Here is a 20063-nt window from a genome sequence, read left to right as displayed (position 1 = left end):
GGGGGAAAAACGAACACCCCATCTTCACAACACACACAGTACCCACACACCTACAATTTTCTTAGTTTTCATAGATAGGTAGTTTTTTCTCATTCACTTTATATCTTTCTGCACCCAGAAGAGTAGACATAAAACAGAAAAGCCACTAGACATCAGTGTCCTTTTGCCCACAGTCTCTCTGTTTACTATATTACTTTTAATTAAAAGTAATAGTATACTATTTGATAATATTTTTGGTATCACCTTCTACTGGATAGCATAGTACAAAACATGCCTGCTGCTTTTGTTAAACAGGCTAAAAGGAGATTACTAAAAATATAACTTTTTGGGAAGTTAATATTTATTCCAGACATTATACTGAATAATTACAACTTAAATTAGTCTTGATTGTCCTTCAACTTACAAAGTAAAAATTGGGCCTGTCAAAAGAGTATTTGTAAAATTTAAAGTAACACTTTGCATTACTTTTTTGAGCTCTATATCACCTAGTGGGAAGTAACTATTTAAGTATTTACAGTGTAAATATGTGTGTGTGAGAGAGTATCTATGTGTGTGTTTGTGTGTTTGTGTATAGACAGTGTTTATATCACTGATAAAATATTATATATGTATTTATTTAACTGATAAAATGTACACATCTGGCTTCTAACAAAAATTCTTTTATCGATACAACCTAGGAGTAACGAGTAGACTGTTACTCATTGAGTACTCACAATTTTAGATTTATTTAACGCTTGAGTATAGGATTTATGGTTGATGACAGTCATTAAATTTAGGTCTTCTAAATGCAGAAGATCAAAGAACCAGTATAAACTATAACCAAACAAGAACTCTTTTTCATACATACTGCCTCCACAGATGAATAATTTGCTTCTACATTAACATTTTTAAGTACCATCAGATAAGAAGTATATATGAAACAGAAGCCAACTCAACTAAATTCGAAAATTTGAACACTAGGAATTTTAAGTGGGTTCCAGCTCCAAATCGTAAACACGATTTGCAGGTGTCTATGTGGGAGAAAGGCAGGTACTCTCCTACTGTAATCAGTTGATGTCTAGGGAAGCATTCAACTGCACAAAGTTAGCCACTCTTCAGAAGTAGTTCCTTCCTTCTTTTTCTCATTAACTGTCTCTCAGTAGTTAGTATAGGTCAGTTATATGAATATTTAGCAGCTAAACTTCAGGTGAGCTTAATCATGAACATACAGAAAATAATCAGGGTGAAGTAACATCTGCGTTGCTCGTGTGTTCACTTTAAGTGATTTCTTCATTTACCATGAAGTTAATTAGAAGTGATATTTTCACAGTACAAAAATTATCTTCACTTGAATTTTTGTTTTATTTTTCTTCAACTGAAAGCCCTTAAACCAAAATGAAACCTCAAGTCTGTTTAAAATACATTTTGTTTCAGAAGATTAATTTCTTAAACGTGAGAAAATAGACAAATTACATATCTTCTTTCAAATAACTTTTTCAGGAAGCATTTCTGTTATTGAGAGCTTTTTTAACAACTGCAAAGATTGTTTTCCATTGAAATTCTATATGTTTCATCAATAATTTCCAAATTGGTTTTTTTTTTGTGCATTCTGCTAAAAAGAATGTAATACATGTTGTAATTTCTTGTCTTTTTCTATACTTCCCTCCATGTGCCACATCCGCTAGCTCACTGTTTCTATGATTCCTTACCAACTACTTTTTTTGCCATGAAAAAGGTATAGGACGTATTCTAACCAGGTCTCAAGATTAGTGGAGAATGTGAACATAAAATATTTGAATGAACAATCTGTGAGACATCTTGACTTCATTTATTCCAGGATAAATCTATTGACTTTTCAATCAAAACAAAATGTTTTCTAAAATTCTAAAATTTTCCAATGAAAATGAAAAAAAAAACCTTCAGTGACTGCACTACACTGTGATAGCTATTATGGTGTCTCAGTTTCTATAGCATTATACATTTCTTCATATTAGTTCCTATATTTTCTTCCAGATTATCTTTACTCTTCCTTAACAGAAAGCAAAATGACTACTTTGTCCTCTTGACTGAGTATTATCTTGTGGCTATGCTATACTCCATTTAAAGCATGGATTCTAAGCCACACTAATGTGCAATTGCATAAATGCAAACACATGGAAACACTACCTCAGGAGCAATTTAAACTATTAGTCCAAGTAAGGATTAGACACAGGGTATTTGGGTGTGCAGTACTACAAGCGTAATTGAACAGAAAATTGCCAATGAACCTTTAAAACTAGTTCTATTGCACATATGAAATAATTGCATATAAAATTTGGCTTTGTCTTGCATTGTGCTTCACAGATTTATTTTTAAATAATAGCTCACTTCTTAAGGCATTGCTTGTCTCTGAGAAAATTATTACTCCTTCAGGTTTGATTTGTTTCCGTGTATTTGGATTTGTGATTTCTTTCTTTTTAGTTCTAATATGACAACAATTTTCTTCCCAGTTAAGGAAAAAAATACTACCGGGGAAGAGTTTACTAAATATCTTTTATGTGTGTTTATTTTCATCAGTAATATTCTCACAATCTTCCAAAATCATATATTTAGATAGACTTTCACAACTGGTCCATAGATAAATACAGAAAAGAAAAATTTCTGTAATTTTTCTCAGAATATATATTTTGCTTCTATCAGAACACATATGCAAAGTCACAGGAATAAGAGAAACTAAAAGGAACGCACTAACCTGTACCAAACTTTCTATTTAGCCATGCCCAATGCCTAATCACAATGTGTGAGCATTTACAGAGCTGCTAGATTAGACTTAGCTCTTCAGAGTTGGTCTTAAATGGAAATTCTCCATCGCCCAAGCTTGCCTTTTACCAATATCAGTGAGTGCTTCAAATTACACTACTTTAATCTTTTAAGTTAATTTTAACAGAGATACCTCAGGTAGATGTAGATGTAACTCACTTAATCTGCATTAAGGCAATGCAGGGAAAAACAATAATTGAGAGCTCTTCACCCCTCTTTCTCTCCCCCATGGCTCTTATGGCATATGATGTCCAATGTCATATGATACAATGGCTCCAATGTCATATGATATAGGTGAGGCTGATGTCTATTCAAGCCTTCCCAGTTAAATCAGGACTGTGTCTATTCCAGGTTGTGCAATCTGAAAAACAAAGATGTATTTTGGTTCTGCCTCCCGAGTTCTTGTTTAAACATGAACAAATTAATCAACTACCTCTTTAGGTAGGAAATGTTCCATTCAAAATTGCCACTGACAAATGCATTTCAGGCAGCGCGATGGTAGTTTGGGTTGTTTTTCATTTCTTGCTATTTGCATCAAAGGAAGACAGGATGAATTAATTTGGGACAGAATAGATGGCAGAGATGAGGTGAAGCTAATTTAGAAGCTCTGTAAAACTGTTTCTCTCTTTTCCTCATACCACTTATGACAGGAAAGCAAATGCATACTCATAATAATTCCGCTGGCATCAATGGAGCTATTCTGTGGAATAATTTGACCTTCAAAATCCAGTTTTCCATTTCCTTATACCTTTTTGAAGTCACAGATACATGCTCTGAATAAACACAGTAATTCTGGTATTTTGGTGGTTTATGTCTATTTCCCATGTAGGTTGAATTAAGTTATTAAGTGGTGAGGTTATTAACATATGGCGTGACTGGACCACCTCAAATCATCCCCCCCCAAGTTACATTGCAATTAATACCGTTTAAAATATTGTGACTCTGTGATATTGATTAAATATTGGCAAGGCATTATATGAGATTTAATAAATGCACTTTAGAGACTCCTATTGTGATTGATTCAATTTTTATTAAAAATACAGGTTTCAAATATACATACAGATGTTTCGATTTATCTTTGGTATAGATGTAACATTTTAATTAGATTATTTTTTACCACACATTAAGGTGGAAAAGCTTCTGGATGCCATGTAGGATACCGCTATGTCTTTTCAGATACCACTAGACATCTGTCCTTCTTGAGTTGAATCCCAACGTGACACTATTGCTAAGTCCCCAGAGGAACCTATCTAGCTTTTCAGCTGAACAGCCAGTAGGGTCTCAATTCAACTGTCCACACACCAGTGTCTAGTGTTATTTGAGGTTCCCCTGTAGACCTCCCATGACCTTCAGCAGTTGCACCAGTAAGGCAAGGGTCTCTCCACGGCTCTGCATTCTCTCCGCTACTTCCATGCCAATGTGTCTGGTTAGCTCTAGAGCACCTTGAATGGCACTGGACATCAACCAATGTTTAGGCGATCTGAAGAGCTGTAAGTGACTGAAGAAAGGCTTGTGTACAGGTGAAGTATCTAGCTCAAGGTTTGAAGTCCCAGTAATTTCTGAGTAGCCACCATGATTTGGTGATAACCTCTTCCTATTTAACTCAAAAGTTGTCTAGTTATGTAGGAAACCTCTGCTTATATTCATTTAGACCACAATCTAAATATTGTGCTCTAAGCTTGATATATTCACAAATATTTGGCATTTCTCTTTTTCCATAGCCCATCTAGGTGTTTCTCCCCTAGATCCCTTGAAGGTGATTCCATTTAGTATCATCCGAGAACCCCTAACATGTATTGACAAGGTGAACACAATTTGTTTGCCTATTTGTAGGTATTCAGTGCCATATGAGATATTCTGAGGTATCCTGGTATCCCACTTGGCTGTCAACTTCCAGTCTAGTAGGTCTTAGTCTTCCAAACATCTGGAACTGTATTGACCACGTTTTTGGTGACTTTCTTGTGTATAGTAAGTCCCAGAAAAATGCCGATTTCAAATCTACTTATGTTCTGGATTTTTTTTCCTGTTTTTGCTAAGATTACATCATTCTCTTCTAGCTTACTGATGTTTTGTACATATTTACAGCCCTATTATGCAAGAATCCAGATGTACAGCTTCCCAACAAAAGTTGGTAGCTAGAAAAGAAATGGCAGAGAACATCAAATCATTATCTGATCTTTGCATTTTGCATTTCACATATAAACTTTTCTTGACTTAAGTCTACTATTCGCTAATGTTTACCTTACATGGTAAATAAGTGTTGCATTAATTGTTCATGTACAAACTGTTCCAATATCCAGAGACAAGGAGATCTCTATGGCAATCCCAAATGATGAAAATTTGTCCAGATGCCTTAGGATATGACAGGCTAGCATTTCAGAGATTGGATAGTTATATTAAAGTCTACCATTGTGATCCACTCACTTTTTACATTAATTTTGCACAGAAGTAGGTAAATATCTGGGCTGCAAGTTATGAAAACAAAATAAGAACTTAATATTTTTAATAGCTTTTGCTTATTGGGATTTGCTAATAGAAGTAAAGAGTTCTAAATTAAAAAGATTCTAGCTTTCTGAAAATTTTAGTTATTAATTTTTCTCAGTCCTCCAAAATAGTATGTTGAGGAATTAAAATCAGCACAGCAGAAAGAAGAATACTTGTCAAAAATCCTGACTGAAGGTCATGTCTTATTCACTCACTCAGAAATAACAAGAATAAATGCATTATGTAATCTGTAGATAATAGATCTTACATTTCTTGCATTACATGAAAGTTATATTACCAAGTATTCATACTTCTGCAAAAAGATTTTATGTCTGCTTTAAAGATCAGAGTTGGATACTTTGAAATTCTGGATACAAACGATTTGTCATCAGTTAGTGATTCTGCTTTGCTACCACTGTTTCAGTACACTGTCATTCAAAATTATTTTACATGGTTTGGAGGAATATAAAGATTTTTTAAAAACCTATAAAAATGTATACTATTTATGTAATTTGCAATTCCTGTACTTTATAAAATGAAAAAAAAAAATGCAGCTGTATAAATATCTATCACTTGAACAGAAGTATTTTGTTGTGCAGGGCTATTTATAAGCAATGAATTCACTGCATTCACAGAGCTACACAATATTATACCTTTGTGCTACTATACAGCAATTGTGAGCAGGAAGGAAAGATTTTGCAAAATATTATTTTATTTTTCTTTGAAAGTATCAGAAACCACATCTTTTATACCTTGAAGGTGTATAACATGAGGCATTCTGCTACATTTAAGTACTTCCTAATTCAATACCAAAATACAATAAAAATCTCTTCTTAATTAACCCAGTTAACTTGTGTAATAATTTCATTTATATATGTAGTATTCCCATTGTTATTATGAAAAAATAATCCCAAACTCTTCATAAAAAATCTGTTAAACATTTAGGCTTGCATCAAGTATTCAGATGTTCATAAGTTATCCAGATGTCTGTGTGTATTTCAGCCATAATTGCAGCTACATGAGCTGTGTTTGGGTGTTAGGGCACTAGCAGCCCAGAATCCATGTCCAGTACAGACTGCAAATGAAGTCAAGCCAGATCCTGATGGCCTAGCAGATTTTATGGGATTTGTTGTATATCTAATTTCTTTAAGATCATTGCCCAGAGACAAATTGATCCTTATCATACTTTTTGTGCTATAACAGAACCTTAAAAACACTAACTAGAAAAATAAATGCATTTATTTTTACTGCACATGCATTGTTTTTAATACATTTTCATTCTTAAGAAGCTATGAAATACTAGGCTGCTGGAAATAAGTATAATAACAGTTTGAAGAGGAAAGCAGATTCACATTATTCTATGTTGCTTCATTTACAATTGAATAAAATCAGAGTACTGAGATCCACTAATATTTTGTACATATGTGCCTTTTCTATTGCAGTACCATTTAAACAGCATTCCTTTGTTCAGTGTGATAATAGGAAAAATCCTGTGCTTACATCACACATTTTTATAGGCTCAAGGAGGAGACAACTGACACAATGAGGATAGCATTACGAGACAAATTTTAGCTGCTAAAATGAATGATAATTGACAAGGACTGCCACTGAAAGATCCAATAGGTCAAACAATTTTGAAATAAAATAAAATAAAAAATATATATAAAAGAAGAAAAAATCAGAAGCCAAAGGAGAGAGAACACGTTGTAAAGGAAACAGTTGATAAAAGACAGCTTCTGGCCATTTGAGAAGACTAAAGGGGAATGGAAGAAGATAAAGGCATTCTCTGTTTCTGCTTCTGATAACAGCAGACAGAGGAAAGTGAGACTGTCAGTACCGTGGTTTCAGTAAATAAATAAATAAATACAACCATGCTGGCAGCAGTCAGGTTAAGTTTGATATGTTAAGCCATTTTAGAGGAGACTGTCACTGAGATTTCCAGCCTGCTCTTCTGCCTTACAAAGCTGAGATAACATTTGTTAACATATTCAAACTTTGGCAGGCTTTCCCAAACCAAAAGGAGGCTGTGAAACTTTAGAATATTACCTGTCACTGTGCAAATGCTCTTTTTCCCATAGATTTTTAAACTTCTGTATGTTGTTTCCACGTCTGCAACTCGAGATTATTTCACATGGCAAATGAAGGGAACAATTTGGGTGATGTCATGGAGTCATATAGCACTCGAAATTACTAAAATGTATTCAAGATACCCGTGGTGCTGGCAGATATGACACAGGACCTGCAGGAGAATTGGACCATCTGTGGGTGGCAGGTATCAGCCACGTGTGTTAACCTATGGTATCTAAAATGTCACTATGTTCAAGCACTAGAATTAAGAATCTTACTTCACTTTTAGTAAGAATCACGTAGGTAACAGATGTTAGCTTCAGTTATTCCCCAAAATCTCCCTCAAGATTAGATTTTTCATTTGCACAAATAGTGACTATGCTAGGGTGGCTCTGTGTTTGTACTTTGTGTGCGCAAGCAGGGCCAGAAGATAACCATGCTGCAGTATAGCACTGAGACCATAAGTTATGCCCAGACAGGGTGTTTGTTTGCTGTCTGCAAGAACCTCAAAGGAAGAAGATGTCTCTTTAGAAAGGTGTTTGGACTTCAGCTCTAAAACCTGTAAGGCAACCCTTCAGGCAGGCACAGTGTACTGATGTGGCATGACTTATCGCATTGCGCTGTAATTTAGGGGTGATATCACCGAAGTTATTAAGGTCACACAGATCCAAGCCACTGGCAGAAGGAAAAAAAAACCAGCCCTAATGAATTCTGTAAAAGCAGTAGTTCTGCTCCAACTGCTATTCCTCTGTTTTCTGAGTTAAATATTTCTCAACAAATTGCACATGGTTCAAGATTTCAGCAAGACTCTGCATGCATTCCCACGTACCCCCTTTAGTAGAGGAGGTAATGAATTTATTACTAAAAAAAAACTATTTTCCATGTTCAGAACCATATTGAGCAGGTTATGTATAATAAAGAAAAATATGACCCTAAAATAAATAATTAGTTATATATTGTGTCTCTCTGATGATGAATATTCTTCCAGAAAAAAGTAATATCATATCAACAAAATGTATAACATTTTCAACTGGCAATAGATCTATTTTTGGATCCAAGCATTTTATGTCATCTAGATAATGTTATCATTCAATCTTGATAATCAGATGCAGTCTATTCTGCCCCAGCTACTAATGTAATCAATTTGATATCTCCTTTTTAAAAACTAGTTTTCCCAGGAGAGTTAGAGTAATGCCTTTGAAGATTGAATTTGACTGAAAAGTTTAGAATAACAAAAAGAACACAAAGAAAATCAGAGAAGTTTGCCAAGATGTTTTCCAGCTATCCTAGATGAGTTAATGACATTAATATCCTTCTGGAGGGGTATTATTTGCTCTAACCTAAGCCAGGACCAATCTCAAAATTATCACACAGTCCCCATTTAGTAAATCATAAGGAAAACAACTTTAGCAACAGGACTTCAGGCTGAAAGAGTAAAGGAAACAATTCTTCACCAGAATATTATACTATTCCTTGTCAAAACTTAACTTTTGCTTAGCTGTCTCTGACTCCTGTTCACAAAGAGAATTTGGCAGAGAGTTCAATTTACAGACCTGGGTCATTCACTTTGTATCCCTGTAAAATACAGGGAAAGATTTTGGTATTTATTATTGCGATCTACAAAGTCTAACCTGATGAGTTTAAAACCAAAATAAAGCACAGAGAATGTTTTAAACACCCATCCTCAAACGAACATAAGCCAATATTCAGGGAAACTGTGTGGGCTGCAAACTAAGCTAGCACCAAGGCAAAATAACATAAAACAGCCTATGCTGATAGTCTTAAACTCTCTGAATTTCCAAAACAAGAACTAATGCTGAAGTTGCTCCATGGCCCATGCCTACTTCTGAATCATGCCCATGATCAAAACCCATGTCAAAGACCCTTATAAGAGCACAGCAGGATAGACGATCAAATTTCAGTGCCTGAGAAGATTCCCTGCCACTGTTTAATTCATGAGTACAGAAATATCTTAGTTACTAAAATACGAAATTTCAGTGCTTTTAATTTCAATACCAGGTGATTGTAAGCATAGTCTGAACTCCTGTAACAGTGAATCCCACTCTGGAATTAGATATCATGACTTTTTCAGTCCTTTCTCAGATTGTAATGATTGATCTTATTTTATCTAGCATTCAATGTTTATGGGCATAGATACCGGGTGTAGTGATCCTGATCACAGGACCGTTGTGTATCGAGGAGTTAGTGATCTGCGTAGCAGCTAACCTGAATAAATCCAGGTCTGTGCTGCACTGTGCTGTGCCAGCAATTGTGCCACCTGCGAGGTTTTGCCTTTGTCTAAAATTCCCACAAGAAGTTCTCGTGTAAACATCCTTTCTATTTGACAGCAGGAATGATAGAGTTGTTTTATTGTAAGAAAAACTTAAAACAGCTCAAAATACCAAAAAGGAGGAGCTTCTCTCTGTGGATGGGATCTGCTTAGCATGCCGTGGGTAAATCCATCTGGGGTCTGTCTGAAGCTGCATGAATGCAGGGTTCCTGGCATCTGAAGGGACATAAGATTTACTCGCTCTCTATGTGAGATGTACCCACTATCTGCATTCCTCATTTTAGTCTACCTTATTAAAGTGACTGTTTTTTAAGTAATTTGTTGTTGGGCCTTTCCCAATCTCTTTTTGAGATCCAAGAAGCACCCTGCACTCTCTCTCTCTCACACCGCAGCCCCACCCTCGTGCAGAAAACCCTGTTTCACAGTCAAAATTAGTCTCGACTACATCTCCAGTGGAAAGGATATCAAAAGTACCACGGACACCATACCAAGCATTTTATCCCAGCCAAACTACCCTGGCTGCGGGGCTCAGCCGTGTCCTGCAGGGATGGGTCGGAGCCGGCTGGAACCGGCTGTGTCCGGCATGGGGCAGCCCCGGCCTCTCCTCAGAGAGGCCGCCGTGCAGCCCCCCCCGCCAGCGCCTGGCACCCGCACCTGGTGCAGCTGTAAATGCCAGCTCCCCCAGCCGCAGGACAGAGCAGTGTGCTAGCGGGCCTGGCACTCAGGATGGTGTGGGAGATGCTACCTGATCCTTCACAGGAAAGGGCCACAAACATATTAAGCCTGAAGGAGTGGACTGAGGAAATACATGGGAACATTTTAAATGTAGATGTGTTTTCCAGTATGGTAAAATTAAAAAAAAAAGCTGTGTAAGAAAAAATTCCAAGTTACTGTGTTATCTGTTTCATCTTCCTCTCCTGTGAGACACACTGGGGGGCTGGCAATACCAGAAATGTCCCAATAAATATACTTGAGCACCCCAGAGACAGGGAACTGTCTGCAAGTTCTGAGCCTGACACAGGAGTGAGAACAGAAGCAGAATTTTCACAGTCTTTTCCTTTTCACCTTTGTAATTATTGCATTGTGCTTCCTCCCAGAGACAAATCACATCCCCAGCCAGACAGAAATGACTGATGTCCGGCCTCTGAACACATGCACAGATACTTGTTCTGAACCTTTAAAAAACAATCCAAACAATTCTTCTGGAAATCAAGTTGCTTTAATAATATCCTCACACTTCAGAAGGTTTTTTTGTGTGTAGTATCTGTATGTTTCTAAAATTTCCAGTACAAACTACAGATTTAAGAATATATCTGTGTTGTTACTAACCACTTAAAAATCTTTTCAGAAATGACCTAAAGCCTTTTTCAGATGTTTGTCATTATGTTGAAGGTGTGTTGTTTATGCAGGAGCAGATAACTTCTTAGATGCCTACAGCCCTTAACACATTAGGAGAAATAAAGAGGTGCTCTAGAAGGCAACACTTGCTAAGGGTTGCCTTCTCTTCAGCAGCAGTAAAAAGAAACTGTAGAAAAAATATAAAGGACTCAGGACAATAAAGGTGACAGGGTAGCTATTAAATGATTTAGATGTACAGCTCTGATTTCTCTAAGTTTACAGTTGCAGAGCTGAAAAAAAAATTAGTACAGAAAAAATTCTGTAAAAAGTCAGTCCTTTATAATAAAGAGTAAATAGGAACTAGATTTTTTTTTTTTTAAAGAGAGTTATAAAAGAAGAAATTCTTAACCAAAGGAAAGGGGGGTTGCTTGGTTTTGTTTGGTTTTGTTTGTTTATTGAGGAAGAAAACAGGAATAGAGAAGGTCCACTTCAATGATTTCAATGTCTGAAAGTACTTTCAAAATGTACAAGTCATAGAAAGTCTGGTACTAAAAGATTTTGCAAAATACTGACAGTTTATAAATTGTTACTGGTTTTAATATAAAAGAGCCTACTTTATGGAGGAATTCAATACTACTTTTCCCCATAATTTTAATTGAAGTATTGATGAATTGAAAGGGCCAGTTTCAGTGCTAAACTTTCCTTATTTTAAGAAGGCTGATATGAGAAAAATATGTGTGTGAATTAAGGCAGCAGTTGCAGGCAAATTAATTATATATATGACTCCATGTGTATGGATTTCATAGGCTTTTCTAAAGCTAAATAATGCTCCTTTGTGTTTTCTCTTAGATGTGAGCAATCAAAAGCACTGAAAAAGTGGAGTATGGACATAAAAGCAATGCAGTAAGTAGTACAGATTGGATTTGAACGTAATTACCCTGGGTTTAGGTGTATGAGTTTGTTTTTATAATATCAGTCCAGTATAAAACAGAAGAGTTCAAAACATGGAATCACCTTTACAAATCCAATATGTTTCATCCTTCATTAAAGTTTTTAGAAGTGACCTTGAATTGTCTGCCAGCAGTTTCCCTTATGTTTCATCAAATTTGAAACTTCTTTCAAATATTTTTTGTAGAAAACCTTCATACACAAACTTTCCTAATAAAATTTAGTTAGACTTCTATACTGCCTGTATACAGCATATAAATTTGGTCTGCTCTATACAACCGAGCCTGTATTTTCTTGGTCCCATGACTGAGTGTCAGCTGAAGAAATGTTCAGTGAAATACTGATTTCAGCAAACAGAAGGTCTGATACTGATTTTTATACCAAGTAGAGGAGAATATTCGGGACAGTTAGGGCAAGCTTCCAAGCATATACCTACAACTGAGCAAGTCAGTTTAGGCTTCTGTATTCAAAGGTGAACAATTAATGAGGAGCAATTGATACAGTCTATTTTAGATGCCAAATTGAGGATGAAATGAATTACATCTTCTAACTACCCATTTTACTGTGAAAGGATTCTGTGTAACTAATCCAAATGTAGGGTATTTATCTGACTTCAAATTCTGTCATATTGTTTATTTGGAAAGGCAGAGGCAAATGAAGAAGTACTATCTGCTCTGAGTGCAGCAAACTTTTAATGATTCCTAGAAAAGTTATGTGCCTTTTTAAGGAAGTATTATTAAATGAGGATTTTGATTTCAGGTGTGTCTTTGAGCAAAGGATCTTATGCTATTACTAAGAATGATGAGGAGAGCTACAGTTTCAGCCTGCCACTGATTGAACAGGTAGGAGTGGAGCCATGACATGCTTCAGGATGTTAATTCTTCCTTCATATTTATGTCAGATCAAGTTACGAAGAGACTGTGAAAATGTCTTTTCTCTGTTAGATACTGATTTGGTATGTTCCAGTAAATTAGGTCTTTTTCTCTTAAATAACCTATGTGCCCATTACTATGAATTTCACAAAGTCATTTTCAAAGGAAATGAAAAATGCTATCAACATTTAATTTCTTGATCTTTTATTACATTTCATCTTATAGAAAAGATGAAATAAAAGAAACTTTTTGCATTTGAGGCGGATGTGGAGATGTTCTCTGACAGTTGCTTTCTACCTTTGTTGTACATGATGCTGGATTCAAACTACTTTATTTACCTGAAATACAGATATGCAAGTCTAAGATAGTCAGCTTGGATTAATGAACAAAAGTAAGCACATCTAGATGATAGTAGTGATTCATTTTGCTTTAGATGCCTATGTTAATAGGAGAAATATCTCCCCCTGGAGGTATGTATTTTCTGAAGTGACTATGAAGAAAGTCTAAAGTGACTTATTTGGATTTAAATGCTTAGCTATTAGACATCAGAATTTAGGTGGGAAGCATTTCAATCTGTGTGAGATGAAAACAAAAAAAATTGACATGAAAACACCTAATTTGTCATTTATAGTCGTATCTATATATATCACATTGTGTGTATATATATTATAGTGTATATATATAAAACAGTATATAGGTAAACATATGGATATGTTTATATGATATCTATAGTTTGCAGTTAGCAACTAGGAAGATAAATATATTATCTGTTATTATTTAGGAAGATAAATAGATGTCTTTTCCATAATTATTCATGTTAAAATACAGCTAAATTCTTGTAATATTCCTTGCTCTAAAACAATTGTATGGGTAATGACATGAATATGAGTTTCCACCAGAATAACACCTGTCCAATACAACTGGTGGCTTTAAAATATGTATTTTTTCAATGGAGAAAGCTGGCTTCTAGAAGCGGACTCTACTGAGCAGACTGTGTGGGTATGCTAGCAGATACACGTTAGGTTGTGTGGTAAGAGCTTGTCTGCACACAACAGAGCACAGAAAGACAATAGCGGGAGGGGGAGCCCAAATAATACTCTGCCCTGGCTACTCTCTGGCCCATCACAGGAGCCATCAGCCCATCAGATGCCCATCTCCACAAGCCCAGAGGAGTGTAGGGGCACCATGGCAGGCAGGAGCCCAATTTAAGGACTCAGAGGAAAGAATACCTTCTCTGGTCCTGTCCTGGGGCTGTCCCAGGAGACCCTCAGACCCCGTGTTCATGTGTGAAACCTACCAAGATAAGGCAATGTTGGAGCTCCTTTTGGACTGAGGTGGGTTGCTGCCTGGGGGTGTGGGACACAGGGCTGCAGGGGGAGAGCATTTCAGGAGTGCACAGGACTGTCCTGGTTCCGGCTGGGACAGAGTTAACTTTCTTCCCAGTAGCTTGGGGGGTGTGCTGTGTTTTGGGTTTGGTACGAGAGGAGCCTTGATGGCCCATTGATGCTTTGGTTGTTGCTGGGTGGTGCTTGCACCGGGGAGCTTTTGTTTTCTCTTTTCGGCCTCCCATGTCCTGCCACGTGCAGGGCAAACTGGGGCGGGGGGGTGGAGCACAGCCGGGGGAGGGGGTTGACCCAGCTGGCCAATGGGGTATTCTATACCATGTGACATCATGCTCAATATAAAAACCAGGGGTGTGGAGGGGCTCGCCCCCCGTTCGTGACACGCAGTCGGCTGTCGGTGAGCAGTTGCATTGTGCATTGCCTGCTTTGTATATGCTGTTATTTTGTTGTTCTCATTGTTACTATTACTGGTCTACTTTGTTTTGTTTCAATTATTAAACTGTTTTTATCTCAACCCGTGAGTTTTCCTACTTGTGTCCTCCCGATTCTCTCCCCCATCCCACCGGAGAGCGGGGGTGAGCGAGCGGCTGCGTGGGTTTTATTTGCTGGCGGGGATTAAATCACAACAAGGACTTACTATGGAATGTTTTGAGGGGGAACCAAAGGAAGGAAAATGGATTTAGGTGATGTGAGGAGGAACAGGGGTGGAAAAATAGATGCATAAGGGAATAAAAAGGGCCCAGTCACGTATAAATAGTTTGCTTGTCAGTACACTTGTCTGGCCATGCCCTGCGCCTGTTGTGGATGGAGCGAGAGAGAGAGATGCACTTCACTTATAAGAGAGTAGCAATATGTTTATTGATGTAAGACAGTGATTTAACAAAGTTCGATAGTAAATGCGACAGTGAGTTAACAAGATTTGATGGTAAGGTATACTTGATTATTTACTGCATAGAGGACAGGGTCAGACAAAACTGCCAGGGAGACCCTCCCGTTGAGTCATGAGGTTCAGAAAGGACCCCCTTGCTTTCTAAACTTCTTCTCAGAGAGGAGTCTAGGTGGGGCTGGATCCAAGCTTAGTCCCAGACTTGGTCAATGGTTTATGTCTAAAGGATTATATATGCGCAAGCAATCCTTTATATCACTTCGCTAAGATTTCAAAAAGTTTAGCATGCTATTAGTCACTTACCAAAAATCTGTTGTGGCAAGGAATCTCTCAGCTTCAAGGAATAACCCTGGGAGGCGTCCCTACTCAAGGGGAGATCCTGACGTGCAGCCCACTGCCGAGCAGGAGAACTCAAAGGGCTCTTGGGCTGCCCACTATTTATGGGGGTAAGATGATTGACTCATAGTCATATTTATGTACCAACTGTAGACGTTAGTTTCTTCCAAATTTGGCTTGAGTCGGACATTGACCAGCACTGTAGTTAGGTGGAGGCATTGCCTATTGTGTTGTTATCTGTCCCCCCTGAATCCACTTTGACTGGATGCATCCATCACGACCAGACACATCCATCATGGTCACCACAGGTGGTTATCACTTGAGCAGGGTTACGGGAAAAGGCCAGGTCGGGGACAGGGGGAGTACACCATCACAACACCTGGTCAGCATGGACTGCCCTATTTTCTTATTAAATGCCTTTCTAACTTTTTTCCTGGCTGAGGGACTCTGTGTGTGTGTGTATGGGAGTCTTAGTGCAGCAACTGGAATCAGACCACAGATTGGAGGACCCATGTGGCCCATGTGGCTGGACTGAGTAGGCTTAACTGCTAGCTACTGGAGTGGGACTTCGTTCACGAGGCCCGTGTGTTAGTGGTGCCAGCACCTGTAGGGAGCATGGGTGTGCAAGTGAGTGTGTGATCGCTAGCAAAGATCATGCTGGACCAGCCAGCAAGTAGGTGAAGGGGCCTGGGAGACAGACGTGTGTGTGTGTATCTCCAAAAGCAAGACCATGGGAGGCTGACTACTGGGGGACCAACGGAGTCCTGACCAGGTGTGTACGTGTGCGTGTGTGAGAGAGAGTGAGGGGGTCTGTACTAGCAATGAGCGGGGCTATGGTCTCAGGGGTTCATACGTTCAAATGCCAGCAATCAGGGCGACTGGGATCCTGGGACAGTTGCTGAGCTGACTGTGTTTGAGTCCAGCTGCTGGAGGCATCCACCTTGTGCATATTTGTGTAGGTATATATGCTCTCACTAGTGGACCATCCTGCTCAGCCAAGGAGGGGAGCAGGATGAGTCTGCTGGTGGTGTCTGTGTTTGTATGAGAGCTGAATCTGTCTGTCTGTCTTGATCTGTGCAGTCTGCCATATATATATGTGTATATGTGGTGAATATGTGTGCTCTATATGCATACATACATACCCAGCCTTGCTACAGGTTGCGCCTGGGAGCATGGAGCTGCAGCAGCCTCACCTCTGTCAGGTTGTTCGATCTGGCCCAATATTTTCCCCTTACGATGCACACTTGCCTACATATGTGGCTCTGAAGTCCAGCTCTGTCCCACATCTGATTGCTCAGATACAACCAGGTGAAATGCTATTACAAAAAAATGCCCAGGTAAATGCCTACAGCCGTAGCCCTTCACTGGTGCATCCACTGTTCGTTCTTAGAACCGAGGGTATGCAGTATTTCACCAGTTTTCTAAGTAAATAAAGTGAGGATGAAGCAAAATGAAGCATGACTCAGCCTTTCTGACATGTTAACAATATTGCCCTGTCTTGTGTTTCCACATGTTTAACAAAAATAGCAGCTTAGCTTTCCTATTACTCTTTACAATTAAAAGCAAATACTGCATTCTGTGTTCTCGGGATATATGAAAGTATCCTTTCCTCATGCCACTTCCATGCTCTTTTCATATTTTAAAATTCAAATATCAGTTCTATGAAAAGATTCTTCCAAAATTCAGTAAAATATTGATTAATTTTTGTATTTTAAAACATCATGTGAATCAATTCGCTTAGAAGATTTATTTCAAGTAGCATGTCTCTTGAGCCGTTGAAAATACATTCTGTATACATTACAGAAATTCTGTATACACTATAGAAATTTTGTTCTGTATACATTATAGCTTCCCCAAAATCCAAGGGAAATAATGCATCAACTACAAAATAAAACCAATCCGTAATTATTTGTGGTAGCTGTTACTGTACTTTAGGCTTAAAAACATTAAGTGTCTTACACATTTTATGGTAGCCAATATTATCTCAGTACTTACGAATAATAAAAATAGGCATGGTTCCAATGTGACTGACATGAATTCAGTTACTACTGTTGTTCAAATTAGAGTTAGGAACTCAGAAAGCTAATTGTGATGTGTTTCTTTTTGTGTTAAGTGAACATGCAGGGATATAGCAGTCTGGGTTTAAGGCCTTTAAAGTTTACAGACACTAAATGGAAGAATAAATATTTGATACAAGCCAAGGGATCGGTGGGCAGAAAATATGTTTTATTACCCTCTTTTCTTCTTTTTTCCTTCTACTGAAACAGCTTCCTCTCTCCCTTCCTAAACTCTCTCTCTCTCTTTCTCTCTTACCCCTCTCTATCTTCTTTCTCATGTTAAGCGGTTATATAAAGGCAGAAAGAGGACAGAAGGATGGATGGGAGGAAGGAAAGAAGCAGAGACATAAAGTAGGAAAAGAAGAGCTTTCAGCAATGCATGAAACAGACAGTTATTACTTTTAGTGCTGTTAATATTGTCCATGATTCATTCTATTAAAATGGTCGTATTGGGAAGCCATGACTGCCATTTTTCCTTGTTATTGTTTGAGATATCCTCACTGCTTTCTGGATCTGACATAAAACTCTGTATTTCTTCCTCCATCTCATGCAGCTGAGAATGCACGGGATGCAGACTCTGTGGTTGTTGCCAGTGGAATCACTGATCTCAAATGCCATGTTTCAAAGGAGGAAAAACACTCATGAATGAAGCAATGCACTGTTAGAAAGCAAATCAGCATTCAGGAACACTCCTCACTGTTATAAACTCAAATAACTGATATCCATAAAAAAGAGAATGAAAGAAGAGCAATATTTTCTAGTGCTTCTAAACAAAACCAAAGCAAAATATCTGATTGGAGATTTAAGTTTGAATTTACAAACTGTGGAATTTACGGTCACTAAATATTTCACATTTTTATGAGTTACAGCTGTGTTTAAATAAATCTATCTAATTATATTGAAGGCTGCATTGTAATCACAGGCTAATCCCATTTGCCTACCCAGAACGTGGTAACAACAAGCTCCATTGGGTTATTAAGATTTACAAATGGAGTGGGTTTTTCATTTATCCTAAGGTTCCTTTCTTTTTTTCTTTTTTCTTTCTTTTTTTTTTCCCCTAAATGTGATTGGCTTTCTGCTTCAAAAGAATCATGTTTATGACCTTAAACCAAGAGTAAGACAGACAGATAAGTCAATTCTTGACACTTTTCCACAAAGACCAGACCATCTGGACACTTTGTATTTGTAACAGGTGCTTCTGGGACTTAGAGCCTAATTCTGGCCCAGATTCTGTTCTGTATGGGTGACTCCACCACTGTGTGCAACTGCGCATTGCATTAATTGAAGGGACTTAAAAAGGCCAAGTACAGTAATTAGTCAGTTGGTCATGCAGAAAAGAGACTAGTGGCTTAGTGCCACCAAATGTTGAATGCACAGATGTACAGCACCATCAACTTTTGCTCTCTAAGGTACTCTGCTAATCTCTGGCAGGTAGAGAAAAGATCTGTCTTAGTCCAGGTTTTCAGTCTCCTGGAAGCAACAACATAAATTTTATATCCACTTGGGAGACAAAATCATGAGTTTGAATGACCTAAAAAAGAAGCCACATCAGCATAAAATTGTCAGAATAGTAAAAGTGCCAGATGGGCCAAATATGCTAGTTAGGTTTTTAAGTTCCAGTCTGAGTTTTAGTTTTATCCAACAGCAACTGGCATATGTAATAGAAGCTAAGAAATATGTGTGATTTCGATTTTAGAAGCTTACTTTTTTGAACCATGCCGTTTTTCTTTGTACGTACTTGACTTATTTGTAGGCCTAGCTATTCTGAGGTAGTGGTCAGAGATTGATCAGAATTATTAGCTAGTGTCACCTGGAAAGTTAAGAATACGCCTGCTGTGTTACTCAATTCCACTGAGCAGTACAGCTAAATGTGGGTGGTGGGGACATTCAAAAAGGATGTAAGTGAAACTGGTTTGTATTTGAGTTTTTGCCTGACTCACAGCAGGAACTCAAATCTTTTTTCTGCATCTTTCATGGATGCCATGTGTGCTGTTGTGTTATACATCCGTTCAGAGTGGCTCTCATAAAAAAGTCTGGACTGTTGCATTTCACTGTCATGTAAAATATCTAGACTAAACCTTTATTTTGAAAAACATAATTTTTACTTTCTGGTCAGAACAACCAGAACTAAGAACTAGTAAATTGAAATCATAGTTTGCTTAGGCCACTATTTTCATATTATATTAGGTCTTATATAAACTGCCCCCTTGAATTCAGCATTTGCACACACGTTGCAGTGATATACTCCCATCGCTTTTGCTCATAGTGCTCACTACAAGAATTAGCTATAATAGTAAAATGTAGCATCTGAAAGATTATAAAAACTAGTTTTAAACTTTTTATTCATTTGAGTTATCTTAGAATTCTGTTATATTTCACATCTCCTATGATTAACAAATAACAGTGTGATCATATGGGTATCATACAAGAATGTTTAAGGAAAACCTTTAAAAAAGGTTTTTAAAAACTTTTTTTAAAAACTTTTTTAAAATGTTGCAAGCTAGCCTGCATTTCTATATTTTCTGATAAATATTGTTAACTTTTGGTATACCTAATATTTTAGTCATTTTGTTTCATTAATGGGAAAATAATGTTAAGAATTTCTAGTGGAGTAAATAATTATTGGTGTTTAATTATAGCTGCATTTGTTTACTCCAACTACGG

The sequence above is a fragment of the Calonectris borealis genome, chromosome 1 (assembly GCF_964195595.1).
Source record: "Calonectris borealis chromosome 1, bCalBor7.hap1.2, whole genome shotgun sequence".
Taxonomy (NCBI): domain Eukaryota; kingdom Metazoa; phylum Chordata; class Aves; order Procellariiformes; family Procellariidae; genus Calonectris; species Calonectris borealis.
This window is presented reverse-complemented; position numbering follows the sequence as displayed.